Genomic DNA, 12,981 nt, shown 5'->3' with positions numbered 1-12,981 from the left:
CTGGAAGAAACTACAGGCCTGCCAAAATACAGCTCTCAGAATCGCCACGGGCTGTCTTCTTATGTCCCCAGAACACCATCTGCATAATGAGGCGAGAATACTCCCCATCAGGGAGAGAAATGAGATGCTGACCAAACAGTTTCTGTTGAATACCCAGAAACCTGGGCATCCCAACAGACATCTGATTGACGAACCAGCACCGCCTAGGGGCCTAACAGTCATCTCCGTAAGCATTTTGAGGAAATACGGCACCTGAGAACCCAGCCGTATGAAGCGGAAAAACACAAGCAGATCCTTGGTGAACTCCATAGACAGGCCTCAGACCTTTATGTCGGGAATTGCCCGGTGAATCCAGTACTTGAAGAAAAATATCCAGAACTCGCAGAAGAGGAACGCATACTCCCCAGGGAAACGCGTGTCACTCTTGCTCAACTTCGTTCTGGATACTGTAACAGGTTAAACTCTTACCTATCCAGAATCAACCCCGACATACAAAATGTATGCCCTGCTTGCAATGTGTCCCCACATGACACCAACCATCTCTTTAATTGTAATGTGGAACCAACTCCTCTAACACCCCTTTCCTTATGGTCCACCCCTGTTGAAAGGGCAAGTTTCCTTGGACTCCCGTTAGAGGATATTGATGACAATTTGTGATCGGTCGCGGCTATTAGGTGGGGCGAGCATTGCTACAACAACAACAACAACAACATCGACAGCGTCGGTTTTTCGGTGCGACTGACCAAACATTATTACATAGTTAGGTAATAAGAATATTCTACTGAATAGGTATATAGAAATAGAATGTAGTCTTTCTTAGTGTGTAAGTATTGTATGCAAATGTTGTAATAGAATTGTAAGTAATTTTACTATAAAATAGAAAGCATTCATGAATAACAATCAAACAGATGTCTGCGCTGAGCATAAGTGCTCCTCAAATTATATTTTCGTTTTAATTTACTTTCAACTTTCTACATGGCGATCCTGCCAGTTTAGATTAATATCGGCAAAACTGCTAAAATAATCTAACTGACTAGAAATTCCGCCAAGTCTAAAAGTGAAAAAGTAAAATTCCAGATTCCTTGCCAGTAAGGCAAAAAGAAAAATTCTATTGACATAAACGCTCAAATTTAAGTGAGTATTCATATTTGTGGGCAAAGTCAGCCTTCGTGACAGCCCAGGACATTTAAACAATATAAATGGTACTCATATTTGGCATACGAGAATAAAGGACAACACAAGGAACACAAATGGTACTAATATTTGGCAACAGCAGAGATTGGAATTTCAACAAGTGGAGCCTTTTCGTTCGAACTTTTGACAAATCTCAAAGTGGAGGAGATCAGCATTACCCACTGGCAACGAGCAGGCATAATTCAAGTGGAATAAAAAGGAGACACGTTAGCAAACAAAGATCATCAGTGGAGGAACAGCAAATAAAGAAACCTTTTATATGGCACAAGGACCAGCAGCAAGCGGAAACAACTTACCTTTTATAAGTATATTTTTAAATTTCTAGAATAAATTGAGCGGCCTTGGGACGCTTAACCATTAGCAAAAATTCCATTTTTGCTTAAGATTTTTTTTAATACTAGGAGATTTTAGAACGAAAATAATTAATTAAATGTAAAAGAAAAATAAATTAAAATTCAAAATTTAAATAAGTAAATTGGAATGTTTAGGACATTTCATAAAATACTCAGTTAACTTTCGACAGTTTCAGTTATCCCTTTGTTAGGAATAAAATAACCACAGAGGAGAAATTCCATAAGACATTTTTATACATTTTTTAAAAATACTTTGTTAGTAATAAATCAAAATGCAAAGGGACTTCTCAGACTTTCCCCTCCAATGGTAGGAAGAGAATACCCTACACACTAGGGACCTGCAAAAGGAATTAGAAGGATTAAATAAATGGTGGAAAATAATAGGAATGGAAAGGGAACCAACAATAGAAGACAAAATAAACCCCACAACCAGGGTGGAGGAAATAATGCGAATGCTTAGAAGTGTGTTCCCCGAAGACGCCAAATATTAAGTTACAATAGCATCTAAAGTTTTTTTTTTACTATGAATAGATAAAAATAATTTTAAATATTCTATAAACTATACTAAATTAACAAATCATAAAATTTTTGGAATATTACAAATCTTACCCTGAATTAAAATATTTTTAGGAAATATTTGTGAACAACAATTTTCACAATAAAAAGGTTATAAATAAAACTAAATATTTAACATTTTATTAAAATTAGAGAAGTTTCAAAATGTCTTGGTGGACAAAAATAGCCCAAGGCATTATGAAAGCAATAGCTGGCTACGAAGTAGGAAAAGAAAGTTCTGAACCATCAGAAAATAAAATAGTAAAATATGAACCACCAGCTAAACCAGAAACAAAAGCTGCTCCAAACATTCCAGATGGTTGGCTAGCAGTTTTAATCTGCGTTATCGTGCTATTGATCATTGCAATAGCCACGATACTTAAAAACTATATGAAAATTAAATATAGGCAGTTGAAAAATGCTCAAGCACGCATTTCATATTCAAAGTACTTTAAACTTTCTACTCTAAACCCCTTTAAAACCAAACCCAAAGCTGAGGAAGAGCAGCCAATAAGTAAAATAATATCTCTTAAAAATTTTCCAATCAACAGTAACGGCAGACTCATTAACCCCGCCAAAGTTCAATAGCAAATCAAAATTTGCATAATTCCTTTGAATGCTCCTGACAGAGATGGTCATGAAGCAATAGGAAATTCTAGGACAGGGGAAATAAGCAAAACCTAAGAAAGAAAATATACAAAAACCCTAAAACCAGCCCATAACAACAAAAAAAAACAAAAAATTAAGAGAAAGTCACAAAGAGAACATATATATATATATATATAAATTTGCAGCAATAAGACATGTCGCGCTCCTAAAATAATGGCGTAAGAAATATAAGCAACCTGATTGTAGATGATAAAATTGACTTAGGACAATTACTTATCAGGCTGTACACACGTTGTGCAAATGCCGCCAACGCAGGACTTGAAATTTATAAGGAAAACACAGTTGTCCTGAGGGAAAAATTGGTGAAAAATAATTGGATATTTACTCGAGTAGGCAAATTTAAAATAATAAAAGTAGGTACCCAAGTTCTCTAAGATCAAACAATTGCACAAACCCAAAAGTTTGTGAAAGTGACAAATCCCGGTAAAAAATAAAAATAAGTTCTTCATTAATATCATGACGATTCTGTCTTGGTGGCCGCCGCAGAAATCGCACGACAAGTAAGATCAAAGAAATTGCTGGAAAATATGGAAAATATCGAAAACATAAAAAGAACATTTAAAGATATGAAATTTTTTTGCATCCACTTTACCTTCCGTCTACCCGTTAATTAAAACTACTATGCTTTTCCATCAATCATAACCCCAAAAATTTCTTTTTGCACAATGAGTGACATATTTCTTACTTTATGTGTCCTTAGTTAAGTAGAACCCGATAAACAATGAAAGTCGTTGTTAAAAAAAAATCAATCATCTTTATTTATTAGAAATAAATATAAATATTTAGGCACCTGGGTCTCACACCTTCTGCTGACGTTCGAATAGCTGAACTGTGGAATAAATAACTCCGATATTCATCATTTAGACTACTTTGGGAGTAGCACTTCACAATTATACTTCACTAACAGCGTGTTTAAATCAAACTGATTATTATTCCTCAGCTTGCGCTGCTTTTATGCTCTCTTGCCTCGTTCGCATATTTTTTCTATGGTCTAGACGTTCCACAAATATGCCTTCTAGAACAGTTGTATCTCATGATTGGTTATTTAGCTATACATATACATGTATATCTGTAGTTTATGTTTTGCCTTTAGCCATATGCGTGTGTATGCAACAACTTCGGCTCTTAGCTACCGGCTGCATATATGCATGTGAAATAATCTCTCTACTTCCAGCTGCTGGTTATGTGTATGGAATATTCTTCGTTGCCTTGTACATAAGTGTAACTGCATGCTTTACTGTGTACATGTACATAAGTATGGCTGTTTGCTGTTTTTGTTGTTGTGATTATTAGTAACATCATAGTGATGCTAATATTCGCCACACTGCCCTCCACCAAAGTCTGATCGTCCCGATCAGACAAATTCTCCCATCTAAACGCTGCTTGCCTCTCCAAATGAACCACTTTAATTTTATTTCCTGCTTTGCGAATGGTTTGTATGTGGTAAAAGACATCGTTGATCCGTTTTACATCTTTGTAAGGGCCCTCCCAGTTACACCGAAACTTCGGGGACAAACATTTCTTTCGTAGTGAGTTGTATAACAGCACCAAATCTCCTTCCCGAAAACCTTACAAATTTATAGCTCTATCGTATCTGGCTTTTATCTTGTCAGTCGTAATCTTGGTTCGTGGTCTTACAAGATCGTGTATTTCCCTCATCTCTTCCTCCAAGGCGCTAGCGGATTTCCTGGCATTTCTTTCCGCATCGGCATTTATCCCAAACTTCAACTCAGCTGGCAGTCAAATGTCATTGCCAAAAATTACCTTTGCAGGAGTTTGGCGCGTTGGCTCATGCACTGCCGATCGGTAAGCCATCAAGAATAAATATATGTATGTATCCCACTATTTATGGAACTTGTCCACTACTTTCCTTAAGTGCTCCTCCAAGGTTCAATTCAATTGTTCCACCATACCATCGGACTGAGGATGCAGTGCAGTTGCCAGAGTTTTTATAATGCCCAATGTCTTGCACATTTCTTGAAACACAGCTGATTCAAAATTCCTGCCTTGGTCAGAACGAAAATCCATTGGTACACCATACCTTGCAACCCAATTGCTTGTAAAAACTCCTGGTACTGTTTCCGCTTCCTGATTTAGAATTGGGTATACCCCTGGCCATATGCTGAAATAATCCATAACCACCAGAACATATTTGTTTCCGCGGTTGCTAGTAGGAAATGGACCTGCGACAGCCATGGCGATCCTTTCAAATTGTGTTCCTGAAATATATTGCTGCATCTGGCCATGACCTCGTTTTTTGGACCCTCTCACTCTGCTGTAGTTGGCAATCCACTCAGGGACCGACTGACGGCAACCAACCCAAAAGAATCTCTGCTTCTCGAGCATCTTCGTGGCTCCAAGATGACCTCCAATTGGACAGTTATGTAGCTCACAGAGAACGTCAGGAATACTTTTCCTTGGAACAACTATCAGTTTCCTCTTACACTGACCATCCTCACTCTCCCATATTCGATTCATGCAACCGGATATCAAATGTAAACAGTTCCACTGTGCCCAATATGACTTTGTAATAGGACTATCTGCTGCCATATCCTCTCCATTTGGTCTTTCGTTTCGTTCGAGCCCTTATATAACATGTGACAGATCGGTATCTTCTAGCTATCTATAATGTCTTCTTTAGCCTCAGCTTTTGAACAGTGTTTGCATTTCAAACTGCATGGTCTTCGTGACATGCGCTCTCCGTGTAACGCAATAGTTCCACTCTGGTTTTCCAATTTATCGGCTGTAATATGCAACTACCTTCTCCTGTCCATCGACCAGTTGTGATAAAACGCCTCCAGTAGAATAAACTTTGCTCTGGAAAAGGATATGCCAACATTGGGGCAGTGCAAAAACGCTCTTTCAATGTTTGGAGAGCCACTTCTTGCTCCTTCTTCCATTCAAAAGCTTTTTTTTGCTCGTAAGCTCGTGGAGGCTATGGGATACGCTGGCAAAGTTTGGTAAAAATCGGCGGTAATATATGCAAAGTCCAATGAAACACCTTAATTCATGCAGGTTCTGTGGACTTGGCCAATGCTTTACTGCTTCTATCTTTTCATTCGCAGTGCAGATGCCATCTGAACACTTTTTTGGAGTTAGCTTCAGACCAGCGCCAGCTATTCTCTGGAAAACCTCCTCCAAGTTCTTAAGATTTTCATCAAAGTTCATTCCCAATACGATTATGTCGTCCAGGTACACCAAGCATGTTTTCCAATGTAGTCCTTTTAATACCTGATCCATGAGTCTCTCAAAAGTAGCTGAGGCATTACAAAGTCCAAAAGTCATAACTGTAAATTGCCAAACACCATCTCCGACACTGAAGGCTGTTTTCTCCTTGTCATCTTCCTTCAACTCCACTTGCCAGTAGTCGCTTTTCAAGTCCAGTGTGGAAAACCATTTCATACCAGGTAGCGAGTCCAGAATGTCGTCAATTCGTGACGTCGCACTATGGCGCCTCTGCCCGAAAAGCCTGGCAAAAATCAAAAATTTCATGAAAGCGTTCGGTAAACCAAATACATCTATTTAATAGAGAATTTTCCAGAGATTACGAATATATAACTCTTATCAAACATAAGATGACATTTTAGGATTAATTTTTAACACTTAGAAAAATTTGTGATTTTTGTTCTTTTTTGTTGTATTAAAAGTAGTTTTGTCTCTAAATAAAACGGCCTGCTACTACTTTTTGTATTATAACGAAAGGATATTTAATTCTAGCTTGAAGCAAAACATAAAATTTGTTTTTTATAAAAGATGTCAGATCTACCTGTTTTTCGAATAGCCTATTTTTACGACCTTTTTCGAACTTTGATGGAGAATAAAAAAAGGACAAAAAAGGTATCCGTGAAATTTACAGTAGGTATTTGCTAAATATTCAGTAACCTGATTTCATAAGGCCTACCCGCGTCCAATTGCGATTTCACTTTTTACATCAAATAAAGTGAAGCAACCTTTGGTATAAATACAGGCCTGAACAGGTATAGGTAAGAGGGAGGCGAATTTAGTACTGTCACTTTTGTTGTTGGAATTTGTTAAAAAAGACCAAATTTTTCGGTTACAAGCTGCATAATATACCTGGAACTCATTTCCATAATTTAAAGCAATGTTTAATACAACGGCCAAAATCAGTCGTTTTTTGGAATCTATAGAATAAAGTATTCGGTTTATTTAAATAAGCATAAATATAGCTCACATATTTTTTTAGTAAGATATACTCGATGGCAAATTTTAATATGTCTCTAGAAAAATCCAACCTATTTGAGGTGTTCAAAGCTTCAAAGACAAAAGCAGAGTTCAGTGAGGCTATTATGACAGAATTACCAAATGAAGCTTGCAACAAAGAAGACGAAGACTTGAAAGAAAAAATTGGCTTTCTCTACATTCCAATACAAAGAAAATGGCAAGCAATCGGTCATTCTACTTCACGGTTTATAAGCAAGCATGAAAGCTGGCTAACTAGTAAACGTTTTTTGGACGAAGAAATGCCTAGCACATCAACCAATCGAACTAGAGGAAGACCAACAAAACCCATAGAAGAATGTTCGATCTACACAAGGAAAAGGAAGCTGTCAGATTAGACCAGAACTATCGCCACGACTCATCTTTCAGAAGCATTGGCTAATAAATATAAAAAGGACGGAGAAAACACCAAGTCTCATATCATAGGAGCAGTTGCGCTAGCAAGTCCATACCGACTGTGAAGGATCAAAAGCAGCATTCCCACACCCCCAGGAGATACACTCCTGAAGAGTCTTTGGCGCTGTTTATAGATCTCGGATTATCGAAGGATAAATATAATATATTGCGTGAGTCATTATTGCAACATAATGCCGATCTTTTCCCTGGATACAAACAAATCACTCAAGCCAAAAAAGAAGCAGTTCCTCCAAGAGCCAAAATAACAGAAGTATCAGCTGAAGTTGAGCTCCAAAACTTAATGGATCATACGTCTATGCAACTCTTGAACAGTTTTTCTGATAAAAGTTGAAATCACTGCCAAAAAGCCTAACATTGATAAATAAATGGGGCTGTGATGAATCATCAGTACAAAGGTCGTATAAACAAAGAATAAATTTAGATGATGGAACAGTTGCAGATGGTAATATGTTTATGGCTTCTATTGTTCCCCTCCGTTTAAAAGATGAAGCTTCAGAATATTGGAAAAATCAACGGCCGCCATCAGTTAGATTGTGCCGGCCGATATTATTTAAATATGAGAAGGAGTCTTCGGAACTAGTAAAAGCTAAAGTGAGTGATATAGAAGATCAAATCGCAAAATTAGAACCAACAATAATTGAAATCGAAGACGGGAATGTTATTATTATAAAGCATGATTTTCTTCTAACAATGGTCGATGGAAAAGTTTTAAACTTACTAACAAACACATCATCTAGATTGAAATGTCCAATCTGTAAGAAGAGTCGAAAAGACTTTGAAAATCTTGATGATTCAATTATTGACGAACTAAATTATGAGTATGGAATATCTCCTTTGCATGCCAGGATAAGGTACATGGAATTCGCTTTGAAACTGGCTTATACACTACCACAGCAAGGAGAATTTTTCGACGACAATGCAACATCTAAGGAACAACAAAACATTAGAAAAAAAATAATAATAAGATGCATTCTGTAAAGAGCTTGGCCTAATAGTTGACTGCCCAAAGTATGGATACGGCAACACAAATGATGGAAACTCCTCAAGAAGATTTTTTGAACACGATGAAATGACTGCTCGCATTACATTGCATACATACATTGAGATATTGTCAAACGATTGGGAGTAATTTTAAATATTTTAAACTGCCATGAAAAAGTTAATGGACCTAAATTTGGAGAATATGCATCGCAAACTGCAGAGCTGCTGCTTCAAAAGTATCCTGAGAAAAAGCTCACACCAACGCACAGTGTTTCGTGTAGAACAAGCTAGCTGGACAGAATTATATTCTGATATTTTCAGTTTAATATGTAGTCATTAATTACAAGTATAATATTTGTTCAGCCATATGTGCCTGAAATTTTACTTCCTTTTACTTTACTTTACTACTTACTGATCAAGGAAAAAGTTATAGCGTAAGTTTTCTTTTATAATTATGTTACCATTCATTTTCGTCACCGTCATTCGATGAGTCACTTGTGGAATAGTCATGAGCATCATTACTGGGAAAGCTTGAAACAACTGGGGTATTTATTGACTCCTCAACCTTATCGGAGGACAGTAAATGTAAGACTTCTGAAGTCAGGCTTTTAAATTTTTTCTTGGGTATCTCCCTTAAGCTGTTAACTAAGGGATCCGATGTTATAAGTATCATATTCATAAGATCTCTATTCGTGGCTTCACGCGACTTCTTGTGCTTCTTCAGAAAGTTGACCAATAGGCAAAATTGCTGATTTTATAATATCAGTACTATGCACTAAGATTTTATGAGCTGTAGCAGGCATATAAAACCACGGATAGAGATCTATGTATAGTTTTTTAGTCTCACTCGCAAATATCTCAAATCTTTGAATATTGATATTATACCCAGATGCTAATGCGCGAAGGAGAGTATCGAATCTTTTGATGAGCGTTACATGCGATCCCGTAATCTCAGCACTAGCCTCAGGATTTTCGAAAAACCTTCGAGCAGTATTACCATAATTGGTATTGCCGAATCCTGGTTTTGGTTGATCTACTATCAATCCAAGTTCACTTTTAAGTTTATTATGGATTTCGTTGGAACGTTGCTTAACACTCTCTTTATCTGCCTCATTCCTAAGTTGCCATTTTTTACTTCGAGGCGATAACTTATGTGAAGCAAGCATTCAAAACATCTTATCCAGGCATGGAGAGTAGACAAGTCAAAACCAATATTATCTCGGTTAGGAATAAAACCCGTGTCTCACCATTCATATCTTTTGGAGTAGCACCACAAATATAACACTTTTGTGCGGAAGAAGTTTCAGTCAAAGCATTGCAAATTTTTCCGTCAATCATTGTTAGGAGCATGTTGTGATTTACAGAAACCTCGCATTCTTGGCAACAAAGCCTTTACCTCCTTTAAAACTTTGTTCGTTTCAGAAACAATAAAATCTTATGTTTCCTTAGAGAAAATAAATTTAATTGGACGACAATACATCGTAGAAGAAGGTCGAGGATTATGCCAAACAATGTTACCTTTTTCGTCCTGTAACTGAAGAGGAATGAAAGAAAATATAAACAAAAACTCATCAGTGTCAGCACTGCATGTGAATTTTAGCTTATATAAATGTATTTATTTATTACGGCTTTCCTAAGCCTAACTTAAATCTATTTTACATGTTTATAATTGTCTTCTGGACTATGCAATCTAGAATAGTTACATCTATGTCCTACCTTGGAGTACTATGGATGGGAGACTTCCAGATCATGCGAACAAAGCGTTGTGCTTGTGTAGTATGTAGACATTTTACGCATGTTAGTAAAGCGCGAAGGCAACATCTGCACGGCGATGTACTGAGTTAATCGAGTGATGCGCTTCAGTATGTGCTTCGGCAACCTTTTTTGTATGCGTACAAGAGCTTGGAAGTCTTGGCGCTACATAGCAATATAGAGTATAGTTTCGCTGCACTTCTATCGATGCTATGGAAGTCCGCCTGTCCAGCACTAAATTGGTAGTGTTCTGCAATAATTGTACAATTTTTGTTTAAATTTATTGGAATGACATGATTTAATATCATTCGGTAGTTCATTATAGGATTTAAGACCTTTATAATACAGATTACATTTGTCTGCTTCAGTTTTATAAGCCGGCAGATTAAAATCATTTTTATTACGAGTATTTACAGAGTGTATTTTTATCCTCAAATACGCAGGCAAAGTTCCTTCTATTATGTTTTTAATAAATTTTATGGTATAATAAAAAAGTTGCTGTCTAATGCTAAGCCAATTAAGAGAGCATAGCATGTCTCTGATAGGTGTGTCATACCGTTTTTTGAGAATGAATCTCATAGCGCGGTTCTGTTGCTTTTGTAGCTTGTATATCTGACTATCTCGCAAGATGAAAAATATAGTTGGGCAATAAATAAAATGAGGTTCGATTATAGATCTGTAGACGATGATTTTATACCTTCTATTTAAATATTTGCAGGTTCGTTGTGTAAAATATAACTTTTTCGCTATTTTTCCTACCGTATAATCCACGTGCTCGTTGAAATTCAGCTTATCATCTATTTTTATTCCCAAGTATTTTAAGGTGCTGACTTTTTCAATTAGTTCGTTATTTATATTTAAGTTTTGTAGCTCACTGTTTTGAAAATTGCGTCTAGATATAACCATAAATTTCGTTTTATTGACATTCACTTTTAGTCTGTTTACGCATAACCAACCATATACGCTGTTAAGATCTTCTTGCAGCTTAGCATATATTTCAGTAATATTGTTCCCACTTATCATCAGCAATGTATCATCAGCAAACAGTTTTATTTCACAGTGCTTAATGGAGCTAGTTATATCATTAATATATATATTGAACAGTATGGGTGCCAGCACAGACCCTTGAGGTAGACCAACAGGTACCTCCCTTTTATCCGATACGGACGTTCCAATCACTGTTCTTTGGTATCTGTTAATTAGGAAGTCTTGAAACCATTTTAGTTCTATTCCAGAAACGCCAATGCAAGAAAGCTTTTTCAGCATTAAGTTTTGGTCGATCGTCTCGAATGCACGCTTTAAATCCAAAAACACAGCTAATATGTGTTTTTTCCTGCTTAAGTCTTCTTTCCAGTTAGCTACAACCAAATTCAAAGCACTTTCACATGAATGTTTCTTTCGAAAACCAGATTGTTGAGGTATAATAATTACATATCTTCTAAATGTTTTACCAGCTGATTTTTTACCACTGTTTCCAAAATTTTTTCATCACATTGTAACGTGTTAATAGGTCTTATCTCCTCAGCTTTGATGGCATTTTTAACTTTTTCTAATGGCACAACTATAGAAGATATCCATAAACTAGGAACGAGACCTTTATCTAAGCTCTCATTAACAAGTTGAGAATAGAAGAAACCTGTATACGTTATGGAGTATTTAACGACTCCTTCCGACACAAGTTTCTTCCCTCCAATTTTATTTTTAAACTTACTTACTATATCAACTATCTCTGAAGTGGATACTTTCTGAAACTTAAAAACATTAGGGCCATTTTGCTCATCTATAGTACCTTCATTACTAAAAGAAGTAGGAATATTCATGCTAATCTCCAATATACTATCAATGAAATAGTCATTCAAAGACTGCGCTATTTCATTTTCCTCTGTGTAGAGTTCGTCGTTTATTTTAATTTTTTTAATACCATTATTTTCTTTAGCCATGCTTATGGAATTTTTCAAGTTTTTCCACATGACCTTACTATCACCAGCACTATGGTTGATTTTGTTTTCCATGTACTTGGCTTTTTTTATCTTAATTAGCCGTTTATATTGGCGTTTCGCACTATAATATTCACTCCATTCTCCAGTGGATAGGCTGATCTTGTAAAGATTTAGCTTACGTTTATTTAAGTTAGCCATCTCAAAATCATACCACTTGTTCATAAGTTTGACACTGACTTCTTTAGAGTATGTCAGGGTGGTCACTGCGCTTGATAGCGTATTATATAGGAATGTTGCCTTATTTTCGATGCTCAGATTTTCAAAGTCAGTGTAGTTAAGCTGGCGTAATTCATCAACAAGGCTGTCGCTTGTATAATTTTCCCAGGAAATTATTGTTCTCTTCGTTCTCATCTGAAATAACTTATGTAATTTGATTTTGAATTTAATCGTTTCATGATCTGAAATCTGAAACTCTTCTAATTTTAAACATGATATAGAGCTACTATCTGTAAATAACAAGTCGATCAATGTATCTGTCTTATCGCCCTTTCGTGTATAAAAATCTATTTTTTGCTCCATACCAAAGGGTCGAAATAAGTCAACTAACTGTTTACTATAAGTTGTGCTCTTGTAAAGGTTTATATTGAAATCGCCCACGAAGATAATATTATCCTGAGTTACGCAGTTATTATTTAAAATGTCGTATAAGTACGTTACAAATTCTGCATCACTTGAGCTCGGTGAGTGATATATCAGAGCTATTTGATATTGGGGGAAAATATTTTTAACTTTTAGTATAATACACCAGATGTTCTTGTTTAATGTTCTGTTGTAACTTATTGAGTATTCAATTGTTTCATTTATATATATTAGCACACCGC

Source organism: Eurosta solidaginis, chromosome X (assembly GCF_040869045.1).
Source record: "Eurosta solidaginis isolate ZX-2024a chromosome X, ASM4086904v1, whole genome shotgun sequence".
In the NCBI taxonomy this organism is placed as follows: Eukaryota; Metazoa; Arthropoda; class Insecta; order Diptera; family Tephritidae; genus Eurosta; species Eurosta solidaginis.
The sequence above is the reverse complement of the archived record's forward strand: the minus strand, read 5'-3'. Positions refer to the sequence as shown.